Here is an 18,216-nt window from a genome sequence, read left to right on the forward strand (position 1 = left end):
CTAGTTTCTTCTTTTGAATCATACTACTTGTAACTGAGTAGCACTGCACTTTTCGGGTGCATGCAACTCTTTATACCTTACTCCATGGAAACCCACATTCAGGCTAGAGAAGTTGGCTGGACAAATAGCAGTGACTCTGATTTCAGTGTTGATCTCTTTGTTGAAGATCAAGAGTCTGACTAGCTATCCAGTGAAGAAGACGAGGTGCCATTTGCTAGACATGGCCCTTTGGTTCACTCTGATCCTGAAGAAATTGCGATCCAACGTGATTTTTGGAACCTCTGTGCAATAGGTTTTATTTTGGATTATAGAAAGTTCTCAGTAAGGCATCTACAACACATAATTGATAATGCATGGAGAATTAGAGGGAAAGTTTCAGTAGTTGGAAGAGAGTCTTACTTTTATATCCTTCACTTTAAGTTTGAGGATGACCTCTTACACATTTGCAATGAAGGGCCGTGGGCTGTCTCTGGAGCTTTATTAGTTTTGTAGAGGTGGAGACCAAACTTGAACCTGAGTCATTTACAACTGAATTTCATTTCTATTTGGGTTCAGTTCCACGGTCTACCTTTAGAATACCAATACCCTGAGTTAGCTGAAAAAATGGGTCAAATGATGGGAATCCTTGAAAAGGTGGATTGGGAGGATAGGATACCAAGAAATATTAGGTTCATGCGTGTTAAGGTTAGGATTGATCCTTGGTTGCCTGTAATTGCTGGCTTTATGCTCAGATTGGATGATGGGTCAAGGGTGTGGATCAGATGCAGATATGAGAGGGTTTCATAAGTTATGCACCAAATGTGGACTCATTGGTCACTCTCGGAGTCAATGCACCCATTGCATTGACGATATTGAAGTTATGTTGTTCAGGCAAAGGCTTAGAATCCAAGACCTTCACCAAGTTCAATTCGGGTTTGATGCTTTACAACCCCAATTCTCCAATGATCTTAGAGCCTTCCATAATCGCAGAAGGAGATGGACAACACAAATTAGATATGGCCTCTTTCATCAATCACCTGATCATGCAAACCCAATCAATATTAACACCCTTTTCCCAGATCCTAGTACCCCTAGTGCAACTAACTCACCACGTGCAACAAACCCAACATCCAATTTCCAACCTCCTCACAGCTTTTCTAATCCCACATCTTCTTACCCCTCTTCTTTAAACCAGAATCACCTCAATGATTCTTCCCTTCACTCTGCTATCAACCTCCTCAATATTAACCACCTAAATCATTTTGCTGAAGGATCCAACCCACTCCTTAACCAACAGGAAGGTGCAAGTTTGAACGACCTTAACAAAGTTCAGATAAACCCTCCAACCCTTGTTAATTCTCCCATTTCAAGTACACCCACCTCTGTCAGCAGGGAACCTGTAAGCCTCCCTAACATGGAACTTAGAAGTAACAATGACACTTCTAATCCCAACTGCTTTGGCAATGCCAGATTCTCAATGAGACCTACATGGTTACCACCTAATGATTCAAATCTTAAATGGACTTGGATTGAAGGATCTGGTCCATTTATAACAAATGGTCAAAGCTGCCATCCACAGTTTGAAGCCTTTGACACTGAGAGTGATACTACTGCTGTGATGTTTAATTTAGATCAATTGAATGAAGAAAGACCAGAAGCTAGGCAAGATCAAGGATGGGTAAAAGGGTGCATTCCAAAGTCCCCTGATTCCTTCATTGAGTCTTTGGTTCAGAAGTTTGACCGCGGGAGATTTAGATTTGACCTAGGGGGCTCAAGTCATGGGCCAAGTTTAATTGATCCATCTGTTGGAGAGGCCCATCTCAGTGTTGAACAGGGTCCGGAGTCCACACAGCCTTAATAAAACATGCATGCAAGCCCATCCTTTGAAAATCAACCCAATACTAATGAGGTCATAGTGGGAGAATTAAGCCTATTTGAACTTCTTAATTTTGGACCAGGGCCCCCATCTATCATAAGTTCAATGTCGTCATCTTCACAGAACACTTACCTTAGTTGCAATGAGGTGTGGGATTCAACCACTAGAATTGACACCATTAGAATCAGTTCTAGGAAAAGGATCAGAAAAGAGATTGGAAGGTTTGGCAGGAATATAAAACAAAAGTTATGTTGTGCTATGTTTGATGAGGAGGTTCTTCAGGTACAAACTTTAATAACCCCAGAAATTTCCACAGAAAACTACACTCCTATCTTTCATGCTGAATCAGTTTCAGGGCTTCGGGAAGTTGGCCTTCAATAGCTTCCCAATCAGCCATAAGGATCGTCAGCTGGAACTGTAGGGGGCTGGGCAACCCCCTTGCAGTTCTACAATGCCAAAAAAAGGCCCAGGAGCACAAACCAGATATTATCTTTCTAATGGAGACAAAGTTAGTTCAGAACAAAGGCAGAGAAATTTTGGAAAAATGTGGATTTTTGAATGGTTGGGAATTTCTGAGGGAAGGTTTGAGTGGTGGTTTACTTCTTGGTTGGCAGTAAAATGTGAATCTCAACATCCAATATGGCTCCAAGCACCTAATCCATGCTGATCCCCTTGACCATAAAGGTACTCCTTTCTCCATAAGTTTTATTTATGGCCAACCTGATCACACAAAAAGAGAAGCTTTTTGGTTAGAACTGAAACAACTGAAACCCATTACAAAACCAATTTGGCTTTGTATTGGGGATTTTAACCAAGTCCTGTGTCATGAGGATAAATTCTCCTTTAACACTAGAAGTATTGCAGGAGCATATTCCTTCTTTAATACCTTAAATGATTTGGAATTATGTGAGCTGGAGGCTAAAGGCCAAAGGTTTACATGGATGAATAGAAGAGAGGATGAGGCTTTTGTGATGGAAAAACTAGATAGAGCCTTTGCTTATGTGGAATGGATTAACACATACCCTCATTATGCTTTATGTAATCACCCTATCCTAAGATCGGATCATAGGTCTATATTGTTAGATTTCGAAATGCAGTAGCCTTTTAGAAGAAGACCTTTTAGATTTGAGAGGATGTGGTTGATACACAGTGCATGTAAGGATATGATTCAAAAGGCATGGGAAGTTTAGATTAAGGGGTCTAGGGGCTTTAAGCTCCAACACAAGTTAAACAATGTTAGGAAGAGGGCCATAGAATGGAATAGAACAATCTTCGGAAAAATTGAGAAAGAGATAAAAGAAAAACAACAGAACCTGCAGGAAATGTAAGACAACATTCAAACCATAGCTGATGTTAGGAAGGAAAGACAACTTAGAGAAGACATTGAGATGTTAATGATTAGGGAAGAGATCATGTGGACCCAAAAAGCTAGAAATGATTGGATTCTTAAAGGTGATCGTAATACCAAGTATTTTCAAACTCTAGTGAAGCAAAGAAGGGCTAGAAACAAAATTCTACATCTTAAGATTGAGAATGGGGAATTCATTGAGGATTTAGGGGTTTCTGAGAACACCTTAGTTACTCATTTTAAGGATTAGTTTGCTGAAATAGAATCAAGGTCTCTTCAAGAAATTTCTGAGGAACTTCAATCCCTTCCTATGCCTCAAATTGATCATCATCAGCAACAACTTCTTGACATGCCTGTAACAGATGAAGAAATTGAAAGGGCTGTTTTTCAAATGGGACCCCATAAAGCCCCATGGAATTCCTGCTTTTTTCTTCTAGGAATTCTGGGATATTGTGAAACAGGATATCCTTCTTTCTGTCAAGGCTTTCTTTCATTCTAGATCCCTTCTTAAATCTCTAAACCACACTTACATCACCCTTTCGCCCAAAATGAACAACCCTGAAGAGGTCACTCATTTTAGGCCTATTAGTCTATGCAATGTCACTTATAAGATCATCTCTAAAATCCTAGTGAATAGGCTTAAACCTCTCATGGATAAAATCATCTCACCTTTCCAGAATGCTTTTATCCAAGGTAGAAGTATCACTGATAACATCCTTCTTGCTCATGAAATCTTTGATACCTTAAAAAAGAAAAATAGGATGGAAAAAATGTTTTGGAGCCTTGAAAATTGATATGAATAAAGCTTATGATAGAGTCAATTGGACTTTCCTTCAAGCTGTCTTGCTAACCATGAACTTCAGCCCCATCTGGGTCAATTGGATCATGGAATGTGTCACCACAGTAAAATATACCTTACTTGTTAATGGTAGCCCAACTCAATCTTTCCAACCAAATAGGGGCTTAAGACAAGGTGATCCCATTTCTTCCTACCGCTTTCTTCTTTGTTCCAATGTACTCTCCATTGCCTTAATTCAAGCTGAAAATAGGAAACAGATCAAAGGTATTGCAATTGGAAGGTAGGGGGTTTCTTTCACTCACCTTCTTTTTGCAGATGACTCCTTGTTCTTCTTCCAAAATGATTGTCCATCCCTTAATAATCTAAAAAGGATTATTATGTGGTATTGTTCTCTCTCAGGTCAAAGTATCAATTTTGCTAAGTCTGACCTTTTTAGTTCACCTAATATTCCATAAAATGAACAAGATACCATTGCTAATTCTCTTCAAGTCAATCTTGTTCAGCAACCCAGTAGGTACCTTGGTATTAATTTTAAGCTTAGAGGTAGAAAAGTGTGTGACTTCCAGGACCTTGTTGACAAAGTCCAAAATAAGCTTAAGGGGTGGAAGACTAGACTTTTGTCCCAAGCTGGGAGAGCAACCTTAATTTCTTCTATTATACAGTCTCTACCCCTTTATACTTTTTCTTATTTTAAAGTTCTTGATTCTGTGTGCAAGAAATTGGATACCATTGTTAGGTCGTTTTGGTGGGGACATGAACCTGGTACTAGGAAGCTTCACTTGATAAATTGGGGTACAGTCTACAAACCTAAGAGGTTGGGTGGCCTAGGGTTCAAAAAATTTAATATGTTCAACCAAGCAATGATAGCAAAACAGTTTTGGAGAATACAAGATAACCCCAACTCACTTCTAACTAAGACCTTCAAGAAAAAAATACTTCCCTGGTTGCCCCTTAAGAGAATACCAACCTAAATCTCACCACTCTTGGGTATGGAGGAATATCACTAAGGCTCAATGTTCTTCCCTTCATCATGGTCGATGGCTGATTGCAGATGGAAACCAAATACCACTCTCCCATTCAGATAGGTTTCAATGCTCAAACCATGTTCTTAGGGAGTATGGTCTGCTTAATGGTACAGTAGCAGACTTAGTTGATAATCAATCTAGGTCTTGGAAATGTGAGTTAATTAGGAAAATCTACCCACCTTTAAAAGCCAAGGAGATCCTCCAGATTCCTCTTCCTAAATCCCAAGGCAATAGTGATAGGTTGGTTTGGAAATACTCTTCATCAGGTGCATATAATGTTAGTCAAGCATACCATCTGATTTACAAAGAACAGAACACTACCCTCTAGAATTCTTCAATCCTAAGGTCTTCTATTTGGAGTTTTTTCTGGAAGATGAAATTACCTTTGAAGGTTCTTATGTTCATTTGGAAGTTACTGCACAATTGCTTGCCTACTTTTGATAAGCTAAAGGAAAGAGGTATCCCAGTGGCAGGAACTTGTGTAATGTGTAACGATTTAAAAGAATTTGTTGTTCATCTATTTTTGGAATGTATCTGTGCAAGAGCAATCTGGCATGGTTCAAATCCTGGTTTGAGAACCTCTGATATGGAATGTACTTCAATTGAACAGTGGCTTAGTCAATGTATTGTGTCCAGTTCAGATTTGGAACAAGATAGAATGTGTTTCTTGCAAACCATTTTCACCACCCTTTGGTCAATTTGGAACCATAGAAATATGGTTCTGCATCAGGGTATATCTCCTAAGCCTATTGAAGTTATTCTAATAGCTCAATCTCTCGTGTGCAGGTATCAAATAGTTTTCAATCAAATGCAAGAAATCAGACCAACAGTGAAGCAGACCTTGCAGAGAATCCCTAATCAAAACTGGCAGTTGATCATCAAAGTGGCAGCTAGCAGAAATAGAAGAACTAGGAGATATGGCTATGCTTTTGAAGCTACTACTATGGAAGGGATCACTTTGTTCAGAGGTGTAGCCAATAGTGGTAGACAATCAGTATATATGGTGACTCAGGAGGCAATGGTGGAAGCCCTTTTCATAGCCAAGGATCATGGTTTCTACAGAATGCTTGTTCTATGCAACCATAAAAAACTAGTCCAAATCTGCAACTTGTCTAGCAAACCCTCGTGGCAAGATCAAGCTCTCCTTTCTAACCTTTGGCATTTAAAGCAGAAAAGCTTGTGTATTTTTGTCCATTTTGTTCCTAGACTAGTCATGACAAATGTACTTAACATAGCATCAATAGCTGCTAACTGTCCTGGTCATTTTGTAACCTGAACTAGCCTGTTAAGGCTTAAACTTTGTATCCTCCTTTGTGTTTAATGTTATTTAGCTCGTATTAAAAAAAAAAAAAAAAAAAAACTTGATTTTGGTCCATTTAATAATTCTACTTAAAAATTCTATTAAAATTACTTCAAATCCATTTGAAAGTAATCAATTTTTCTTACCAAAATTATTATTAAATAAAAAATAAACCTCAATAAATTTATACTTGTATTGAAAAATTGACTATTCAAATTTAATATATTTTCATAATAACTCAATTTTTATTACTTCTTTGAGAATTTTAAATATTAAATAAATTTATATCATCAGAATGTAAACATCTAATTTTCATCCTTTTCGATCACTTGTTTTAGCACTAATTCTTTTTTTTTGGGCAAGCGAAGATCCTATGGATGATCCTAATTAGGATCATCCACAGGATCTTCGCAATAAAGAACAAATTGATTTTTTTTAATGCTATTTATAATTTGATAGTTGCAATAGGGGAGAAAGTAATGGGTTCATTCTATACAAAATTTAAGTAATGCCTTATGGCTAGCATTATAAGATTTTAATATAATTTTGAAAGTTCAAATAGTGTAAAAACACCCTTGAACGTTTAGACCCCCAAATTACAACTTAACAAATTCAAGCATTATGTCAAACAACTAGTGTGCGGAAAATTAACATAAGCTATAATATGGAATTGGAAAAACTATCTAAGCCAAATTAAAATCACAACCCACAGCAGATAATAAAAGGCAAAGATAAAAGGGAAGGAAGATGCAAACACAAAGACAACACGCGATGTGTTATCGAAGAGGAAACGAAGCTCTTAGCGTAAAACCTCTTCGCTGCCCTCCAAGCAGTAAACAATCCACTAGAAAATGTAGTTGGGATACATGAACAGTAATAGACCCTCCAAGCCTAATCTACCCAGTGCACCTAAGCCCTCCAAGCTTCTTGCTCCAACGAGGTTGCGCCGAACCTTTTTCTTTTCTAGCTTCCCGGATTCCGCTACTAGACCATAGCATCAACCAATGAAGATTGGTTCCTTCCTAACTGCTTCCCAGAACACCAAACAGCCCTCTCACAGTAATGGATATGGTGAGAACAAGGTTTTGGTAAAAAGCCTCTCAAGGGTTTGGCAATGGAGAGGAAGAGAGTTAAGGAATTTGAAGAGGCACTTATGTAGAGATTGTAGATGAATCAATCTTGTTTTACTCTAGGGTTTCTCTCTCAAAATTCTCTCTGGAAGCTCTCTTTCTTTTGTGGGTATAAGGGGTATATATACTAGGGTGAGAGAGGAATGTGAAACATCAGGTTTCAGGGCTGGCTCGCGGCTTAGCCTCTCGACTTGACTGAGTCGCGAGATCCAGTCGCGAGATAACCGTATGGCCAGTTGTCCTGTTTTGTCCTGTAGTGCTCTAGCTAGCATGACTGTTCACCTTTTGGCATGCTTGGCACGTGTACTGCGTCTGGCGGCTTGCAGCCGCGAGTCACCCGCGAGGCCAAGCCGTGAGTCTCTGTTTTCTTGCACACTCTTGAGTAAACTTCACTCTATCTCACTCACTACCTTTACAATAAGCCTACCTAAATATAGGGTTACTAAATGCTGAAATACAAGCAAATTTGGCACGGAATAAAGCCAATTAGATGGTTGAATAAATTCAACCTTACAATCTCCCCCTTTGGCTATTCCGTGACAAAACCCTAAAACAGACTCTAGACTTAACATGTGAGCTGGGAACAGTTGAGCAAAACTTACTCACACCTAACTCTAGAAGCTGTGAAGCACTTGAATCATATGAACATAAGACTCCTGAAACACAACAATACACCATGATCATTGTAAGCAGAAAATCGTGAAATGCATATGAAACAGGCAATATGTGATCAAGCAAAGATGGAGTTAAGAAACAAACCATGGCTTCATCAACCAAGTAATCACTACAAGGTAGTGACCACAATGCTCATTCACACTTGGAATGAACACTAGGACATACAAGCTAACAAGCTCAATGCAAGTCTCTTGCATGCCAAACACTCAACCAATGCATAATACACTAAGTATATGCATCTAGGAACAATCCTACAAGGGCACAAGAGTGACAGTACTTAAAAGAAAATGTAATACATTTATATAGAAGTACTGATTTAAACAAATCATAAAAGGCTGCATAAAGCATGGTACAAACCATAAAGCCTACAAACAATGCATAAAACATAACCCTAAAAGCTTACAAAAGCAACAAGGGTACAAGCAGGTACAAAACACAATATATCAACTTAAATTGAAGAAAATATAACAACTTAAACTGAAGAAGAATGCAAAAACACTCCCCCTTAGGTAATATCCTCCCCCTTTAGGTAATATCCTCCCCCTCTGATCAGGCCTATCACTCCCCCTTTTTGTCATGGAATAGGCTATACATCCTCTTCTAGCCTTCTCTGAATTTGATCCAATTGAGTTTGAAGTGAGGTAAACTTCATATCCCATCGAGTGCTGTGATGATGTAGAGTAGATGTGAGTCCAGACATCTTTATATTCAACTCGTGTATAGAGGATACAATGTGATCAAGTTTTTCATCAAGGGAGAGAGTGCTGAAATGAGAGCCACTGTGAGATGCGGAAGTTTCTGGTTTGGCTCTCTTCCGACTATGTCCAATGCTTGCATTGAATGTACGCATGTTGATTGGACTCGGTTTCAAGAGAGGAGATTCATCTGCCGTTGGGTAAATTCCCTTGAGCTTCAAGATCCTTGAAATGAGACAGCAGAAAGGAATGCATGTTCGGGACTCAGTTCGTAGAACCGTTTTGCGCAGAACATGAAAGATATGAGCACAGATGTCAATTTCTACATCAGAGATTAGATCATAAAGAAACAAAGCACATCCGAAGTTCATATACCCAGTGCTTGATAAAGGGTACAAATTGTGAAACATCACAATTGTAAGCACTCTCAGTTTTGGAGGAAGAGAGGAAACACTGATGGATTTTCGATTGGGTGAGAACTCCAAGTCTTGTCCAAGACTTTCCTTGAGAAGCTCCTCATCAGGACAAAGATCATTATAAACCAGTGAGTGTCGAAATATTGGTCTATTGATGTGAAGGATTTCTGCCAAATATGCAGGAGAGACTGAAAAGCTCTTTTTCCTAACCCAGCACTTAAGTTCATCTTCTTCCACAATCGCGTTGGCATAAAATTCCTTTACCAAATCTTCATACGCGTCAACCAGATCAGAGAGAAGGTAATTCCAGTCCTTGTGAGCAAACCATTTCGGAATGTCAGTGTCATGAAGTGATGATTGATCCACAGTTCTTTCTAGTAATGGTGTAGCATTTTGGAAATAATTCTCATGAGACTGATAGGCTGCATAGAATCTGAACTTGTTGGGATCGAATCTCTTTGATGAAGAACGAGTCTCTTTTGTTTGAGGTGGGTAGTCATCAACATCAATGACGTGTTCCTTCCCTTTGGAACTGCCTCCTTTCACAGCTGCTTTCTTGAATGGTGACATGTCTAGTCTGAATCAAGAATAGAGGAAATGATAAAACACAATCCAACAGACGTTATTAGCAGTGGGTTAGTGGTAATTTAGGGATAATGAAGAAACCCTAATAGCTAGATGAAAATGACCAGAAAATAGCAATGAGGGACAAAAATGGCCCAAATGTAGCTACATAGTAGTGTGGGTTAGATTAAAACCACACAATTAGCTTAGAAAAACACACAGTCAACACAGGAACATTTTGAATCAACACATCAACAACGGATCAGACAAGATGAGAAACCAACAAATAACAAACCCTAGCTAAGCACATGATGAAGAACAAAACCAACAACTTAATAAAGCTCAAAACTGAAACAATAGCTTCCACAGGCTAAGCATGGACAAAGAGTAACTGTCGAACTAAAAACCCATCTCAAAATCACAAACAAATGCGAATAATCCAGAGGGAAAAACACAAAAACAAGTAAAATAGAGTTCAAGATAGAAAACCCATACCTGTTACTTGAGGATTTTGAGCTGAAAAGAAGCAACAATGGAGTTTGAAAAATGGGTGCACAGAGTGTTTGGGAAGGAGACAATTGAGAAAGAAGATGAACAGTCACAAAAGTTCGAGGGAAAACTGAAAAAAAAAAAATTAAAAACTGCCCCTGTTTTTGCCAAACACGCGTTTTTCGCGATTGAAGTGAGTCACCACAAAGTTTCCAGTTCAAGCTGCCAAAACACTCAAAGACAGAATTTAAAAAAAATTTCTAAGTGTTTTTCGCAGTTGGAAGGTCTACCCACTAGGGAGTCGCGAGCTGAGCCGCGAAAATCTCTGAGTAACCCTCGCGACTGGACCTTCCACTCGCGAACAAGTCGCCAAAAATGACCCGCGAAGACGCGACTGAGGCTCGCGACTTGACTTACCCGCGACTGAGTCGCCAAAACAGGGCAAAAATGGATTTTTGAAATTTTCAGATTTTTTAAACAAAATACTTTCCAAAAACACCTAAAACACTCAAAAATCTTTTTGTATTTGAATTAACAAAGATTGAGCATGTGAAAACACATTTCATCAAGTACAATCACACAAATGATTATGGCATTTATTGAACATAAACTTGTGTGTTGTGTGTGGATATCAACAATGAGATATTCCTTAGTCTAATGTGAAACTTCAATGATCAATTCAATCAAGGCATACACAATTAGCATTAGATCATGTGATCCATCTCAATTATAGAAATATGTATATATGACCTCCCACAAAACTTGATAACATATCTTGGAGCTTTACATTTGACTCCACTTTCAATCATAACATTTGATCTTTTTGATTTTTTGAGACAATCACCTCTCATTGTGAGAGTGATATTTTATATTTCACTTCAATGAACTAGCCTTTGGCTTTTTGAATAAACAATCACTTTAATTTTAGGTCGCTTACCCTTTTTCCTAGTCGAATACTAGAATGTGCGACAGGCTTTTGCAGCTCAATATCTCTTTTCATTTGGAGATTTACATTTGGTGAGCTCTTTTTAGCAAAAACAAAAATAAAGAGTGGGAAGATATATAGACACAAGTCTATATATGTCTCAAGATCATCATAACCATTCACTAATCATTCATGACAAGTTTGAAGATCTATTTACAATAATCACATAGATTTCAAGATTTCTCCCACAGTGATATTAGTGCAAAGAAACAAGTAATGCTCGAAAATGCACAAAGCCATTAGCACAAAGGTACAAGGCAAAACAAGTTTTGAGACAAAAACTCAACAATGTCAATCAAACTTTTTGATTTTCTAATTTTTATGTGATTTTTTGGATTTTTGACATAAAAGAAGAAAAAGATTGATTAAAAATAAAAAGGAGCAACAGTATTCACAAATAGACAAACAATCAATAATCATGCTGCACAAAGAGCTAACAAAGTAGTGTGTGCCCCAACACAAACAAGCTTATCATATTATAAATATGTGAAGCACACATCACACAAGAGAGTCAAGGAATTGTACCAACACCAATGGTCTTATGGAGTGATTCAAACCGTGGACCATCGAGAGGCTTGGTGAAGATGTCCGCCTTTTGATTGTCAGTGTGTATGAACTCAAGACACACAACTCTTTCCTCTACCAGATCCCGAATGAAATGGTAACGTATCTCTATGTGTTTAGATTTTGAATGCTGGACAGGATTCTTGGAAAGATTGATGGCACTGGTGTTTGTCACAGAAGACACACATCATCTCTTGAGGAATTCCATAATCATGAAGTAATTTCTTCATCCAAAGAAGCTGAGTGCAGCAACTTCCAGCGGCGATGTATTCTACTTCAGCAGTAGATAGAGACACGGAATTTTGTTTCTTGCTCATCCACGAGACAAGATTGTTACCAAGGTAGAAACAGCCGCCTGAAGTACTTTTCCGATCGTCTACACTACCAGCCCAGTCAGCATCTGAATACCCGGCAAGATAAGCATTTGAGTCTTTTGAATACCACAGACCATAGTTTGAAGTACCATTCACATATCGAATGATTCGCTTAACAGCAGTCAAGTGAGATTCTTTCAGATTAGCTTGGTATCTAGCACAAACACCAACACTGAATGCAATGTCCGGTCTATTGGCTGTAAGATAGAGTAAACTCCCAATGATACTCCTATATAAGGTAGGACTTACTTCTACTCCAGAAGAATCAACATTTAGTTTAGTGGATGAGCTCATGGGAGTGGAGGCATGTTTTTTTGGAGTCTAGTCCAAACTTTTTGACAATGTTTCTAGCATACTTCTCTTGTGAAACAAATATACCTTCCTTCTGTTGTTTGACTTGAAGACCCAAGAAAAATGTGAGTTCCCCCACCATACTTATCTCAAATTCCTTCTTCATCTCCTCAGAAAATTCAATAGCACGATCTTCAATGGTTGCCCCAAACACTATGTCATCAACATAAACTTGTGCCACAAGGAGATAATCTTCATCATTTTTGACAAACAGAGTTCGGTCGGCATACCCCTTTTTGAATCCTCTATCTAGAAGGTAATATGTAAGCCGATCATACCAGGTTCTAGGCGCTTGTTTTAAGCCATAAAGGGCTTTCTTCAATCTCAATACATGATCTGGAAAGTGAGGATCCTCAAATCCTTTTAGTTGCTCAACAAACATTTCTTCATTTAGATATCCATTCAGAAATGCACATTTTACATCCATTTGATAGAGTTTGAAGTTCATAGTGCATGCAATGGACATGAGAATTCGAATGGATTCGAGTCTTGCACAGGAGCGAAGGATTCATCAAAGTCTACTCCTTCTACTTGAGTGTATCCTTGAGCTACTAACCGAGATTTGTTTCGAATTATCTCTCCATCTTCATCAATTTTGTTTTTGAAAATTCATTTTGTGCCTATGACATGAACGTTTTCAGGCCTTGGAGCAAGTTCCCACACATCATTTCTCACAAACTGATTCAGCTCTTCATGCATTGACTCAACCCAATTCTCATCTTGAAGGGCCTCTTCTACCCTTTTTGGTTCAAATTGCGCAAGATAGCAGTGATATGTTACATGATTGGCTAACAGGATGTTTCCTTTTCTGAGGCGAAGACCTTCATCTAAAGACCCTATGATGTTGCTTTCCGGATGGTTCTTAATTACTCTTGAAGATGGCTTCTTTGATATGGAGACTTCATCACTTCGAGAGATAGGAGGATGGACTTCTGGAGGAGTAAGAGGACTTGATGTTCTAGACATCGATCTCATTTCCATTCTTGGGTTGATGGGAGTCGATTCTTCTTCTGGTGTAGGTTCTTCACCTTCTATATCAAGAGCTTCGACCTCAACATCGGGCTCTTTGGTGCTCGGCCCTTCTCCATCATCAATCATCTCCATCTTAGATAAGGCATCATCAATCTTGACATTGATGGACTCCATCACTGTCTTAGTTCTCTTGTTAAAAACTCTATACGCCCGACTCGTAGTAGAGTACCCAAGAAAAATACCCTCATCACTTCTCGCATCAAACTTCCCAAGATTCTCCTGATCATTTAGGATATAACATTTACTTCCAAACACCCGGAAATACTTCACTCTAGGCTTCTTTTCATTCCAAATCTCATAGGCGGTCTTCTTTGTTCCTACTCGGAAAAATATTCTATTGCCAATGTGACACGAGGTGTTGACAGCTTCTCCCCAAAATATTTGAGGTATTTGCTTATTAAGCAACATGACTCTTGCCATTTCCTGAATCACCCGATTTTTCCTCTCTACCACTCCATTTTGTTGTGGAGTTTTGGGGGCTGAAAATTCTCTTTTGATTCCATTCTTTTCACAGAAAGACTTGAATCTTGCATTCTCAAATTCCCTCCCATGATCACTTCTAATTTTGGCAATAGGGACCCCTTTCTCGTTTTGTAGTTTCTTGCACAGAATCTCCAACCTCTCACATGCTTCTGATTTTTCTCTAAGGAATTCAACCCAAGTGTATCTTGAGTAATCATCCACAATGACCATAATGTATCTCTTTCCCCCTAGACTTTCAGTTCTGGTAGGCCCCATTAGATTAACATGAAGTAACTCCAAACACCGAGAAGTAGCAATCACATTCACTTTGTGATGACTTGCCTTTGTTTGCTTTCCCATTTGGCATGCACCACAAACGGTCTTCTTCACCTTCCCAAACTTAGGAAGTCCCTCAACTGCTTCAAGTTTGGACACTTTAGCTACTTGTTTGAAATTGGCATGCCCAAATCTGTGATGCCACAGCTCCAACATATCCACACGAGCACTTCTACACGAAATGGGTGCCGTGGGAACTATTCCATAACAGTTATCTGTAGTCCGATTTCCCTCCAAAACCTGAATCCCTTCTTCATTGATGATCAAGCATCCCTTCTTAGAGAATTGTACCAGGAAATCATCATCATAAATTTGAGTGATGCTCAGCAGATTTGCCTTCAGCCCTTTTATGTATAACACATCTTTCAACAGCGGTAATCCAGGTATCTCAATAGTTCCTTTGCCTAGGACTTAAGCATGACTTCCATCACCAAAGGTCACATAGTCACCAACCTTTTCTTTGAGTGTCTTAAACAGTGACTTATCCCCTGTCATATGGCGAGAACAACCGCTGTCAAGATACAACAAACATGCATTAAACACCTTCAATGAGGTATGCACAAATAAGCTCACATGAGACAAACATTCTTGACCTTCAAACAAAAACTCATTATCAGGTTTCATGCTTCTTTCAGATTGACCTTTCATTTTCAGACTCTCAATCATCTCACACAACATTCTACTCTTTCTTTTATATTTCTTAATCAATGATTTAGATTCAGATATGCTACTGTGTAAGACATGATTCTGATTCTCAAAATATTCCAGCATGTGAACAAATATCCTAGCATGTTTCTTAGTTTTTAACAACTCTACAAAATCATTGGTAAAACACCCTTCAGACATATGCATAGAGTCATTTTCACAAACACTTAAGCTACAATTCAGCATTGTATTTTCCATAACAGCTACCACAACACAGGGGTCTAGGATCACACTTAGGTAATAAAACCACAACAAGTGTACCCGCTCTGATACCAATTGAAAGTTCAAATAGTGTAAAAACACCCTTGAACGTTTAGACCCCCAAATTACAACTTAACCAATTCAAGCATTATGTCAAACAACTAGTGTGCGGAAAATTAACATAAGCTATAATATGGAATTAGAAAAACTATCTAAGCCAAATTAAAATCACAACCCACAGCAGATAATAAAAGGCAAAGATAAAAGGGAAGGAAGATGCAAACATAAAGACAACACGCGATGTGTTATCGAAGAGGAAATCGAAGCCCTCGGCGTAAAACCTCTCTGCCGCCCTCCAAGCAGTAAACAATCCACTAGAAAATGTAGTTGGGATACATGGACATCAATAGACCCTCCAAGCCTAATCTACCCAGTGCACCTAAGCCCTCCAAGCTTCTTGCTCTAATGAGGTTGCGCCGAACCTTTTTCTTTTCTAACTTCCCGGATTCCGCTACTAGACCATAGCATCAACCAATGAAGATTGGTTCCTTCCTAACTGCTTCCCAGAACACCAAACAGCCCTCTCACAGTAATGGATATGGTGAGAACAAGGTTTTGGTAAAAAGCCTCTCAAGGGTTTGGCAATGGAGAGGAAGAGAGTTGAGGAATTTGAAGAGGCACTTATGTAAAGATTGTAGATGAATCAATCTTGTTTTACTCTAGGGTTTCTCTCTCAAAATTCTCTCTGGAAGCTCTCTTTCTTTTGTGGATATAAGGGGTATATATACTAGGGTGAGAGAGGAATGTGAAACGTCAGATTTTTCAAAACAGGGCTGGCTCGCGGCTTGGCCTCTCGACTTGACTGAGTCGCGAGATCCAGTCGCGAGATAACCGTATGGCCAGTTGTCCTGTTTTGTCCTGTAGTGCTCCAGTTAGCATGATTGTTCACCTTCTGGCATGCTTGGCACGTGTGCTGCGTCTGGCGGCTTGCAGTCGCGAGTCACCCACGAGACCAAGCCGCGAGTCTCTGTTTCCTTGCACACTCTTGAACAAACTTCACTCTATCTCACTCACTACCCTTACAACAAGCCCACCTAAATACAGGGTTACTAAATGCTGAAATACAAGCAAATTTGGCACGGAATAAAGCCAATTAGATGGTTGAATAAATTCAACCTTACAAATTTTTTTGTATTGCATTTTTTTTTCACGAAAAGCCATGTTGGCTCATAAGAGTTATGTAAGTTTTTTTTTTTTTGAAAATGGACTTGGTTTTTATTAACCACAAAGAAGGTACAACCATACAAAGATCTGCAGAAGCAGAACCAGACAGATTACAAATTAAGCAGCATCCGTTTGAATTAACAAAGAAATAAAAGGGGGAGTTACACCCCTCCAAAGTTGGGAATTTCCAGTCCTGCGCACATAATGGGCCAGGTCATGTGCCACTTGATTGAAGTCTCGGCTTATGTGCTGAAAGGAGCAGGACTCAAAGGAGCTGCGAATATGCAGAATTTCCAGGATAAGATGACCCGAGCTGCTGCCTGTATACTTGTTATTTATGGCCTGGATTGCTACCAGCGCATCTGACTCCAAAATAACCCGAGGGAGATGTAAATCTTGGGCAAGCAAAATGCCTTGAAGCAGGGCCATAATCTCCACCAGTTCTGCAGAATAGCAAGCTTTTAGGAGCTTGCAACTAGCTGCAACTGTCTGGCCAGTGCAGTCCCTAACGATTACTCCAACACTTGAGTTCCCCCCATGGTCCGAGGTTGCCCCATCAACATTAACTTTGAAGATTCCTAGAGGTGGGGGGGTCCATTTGATAGGTAGAGCCCTTGGTTGAGAGAAGTCTCAATCAACTACATTATTGAAGTCCTCCACCACACTCTTAGCCAAATGCCATACTTGTTGGTGAGAAAGGCAGCAGTCGTCATGGACTACCTTATTCCTGTTATACCATATTGCCTAGGCAATTCCAAAGAACAATTCCAGATCTTGCTGAGAATGGTGGGAGAGGATGAACATGGTTGAGTCAATAAAAGACCACCGAACCTCTTATGTGCCTAAGGGGTTTTCCAGCCATTGATTCCAAACGAGGGTGGGGAAGTCACAATTGAGAAGGGCGTGGTTAATACATTCAGGATCCTATTTACAGATTGGGCAGCCCCTATTATTGCTGATTCCTCTGTTGCAAATAGCTTCCATGGTGGGGAGACCTTTGATACAAGCTCTCCAGGCAAAGATCTTGACCTTGGCAGGAAGATTAAGATGCCAAAGTTTCTTCCAAAGTGATTTGTATGGGTCTCCTGAAGAACATTCCCCATCCTTCTTTGTTTCAAACAGGTTGAAAGCAATGTGATAAGTACTTTTCACCGTAAATTCTCCTCGGTTATTACCCAACCAGATTAGCTTATCTTCAGGCATGCTATGAGACAAAGGAATCCTTAGAATAGAGTCCGCCTCAAAGGGGAGAAACGTTGCTCTGACCAAGGTGACATTCCACCACTTTGTGAGAGGGTCAATGAGGGCAGAAACCATGGGAAATTCAGGATTATTGTTTCGAGGAGAAATAACCTTGTAAGTGGATGGGGTAGGCAGCCATCTATCCTCCCAAATGTGAATCAGCTTTCCATTGCCAACTCTCCACCTAGAACCCCTCCTTATGACTTCAAGGCTGCTGTGTATACTTCTCCAAGAGTATGAAGGCAAACTCCCAAGCTTGGCATTAAGTACATCACCTGTGGGAAAGTATTTTGATTTAAGGACCCGGGTAACTAAGGAAGGTGGGTTGGATAGAATTCTCCACGCTTGCTTTGCAAGCATGGCTTGATTAAAGGCTCTCAAATTCCGGAACCCCATGCCTCCATCATCTTTCGAGAAACACATCCTTTTCCAGCTGACCCAACT

The sequence above is a fragment of the Quercus robur genome, chromosome 10, assembly GCF_932294415.1.
Source record: "Quercus robur chromosome 10, dhQueRobu3.1, whole genome shotgun sequence".
In the NCBI taxonomy this organism is placed as follows: domain Eukaryota; kingdom Viridiplantae; phylum Streptophyta; class Magnoliopsida; order Fagales; family Fagaceae; genus Quercus; species Quercus robur.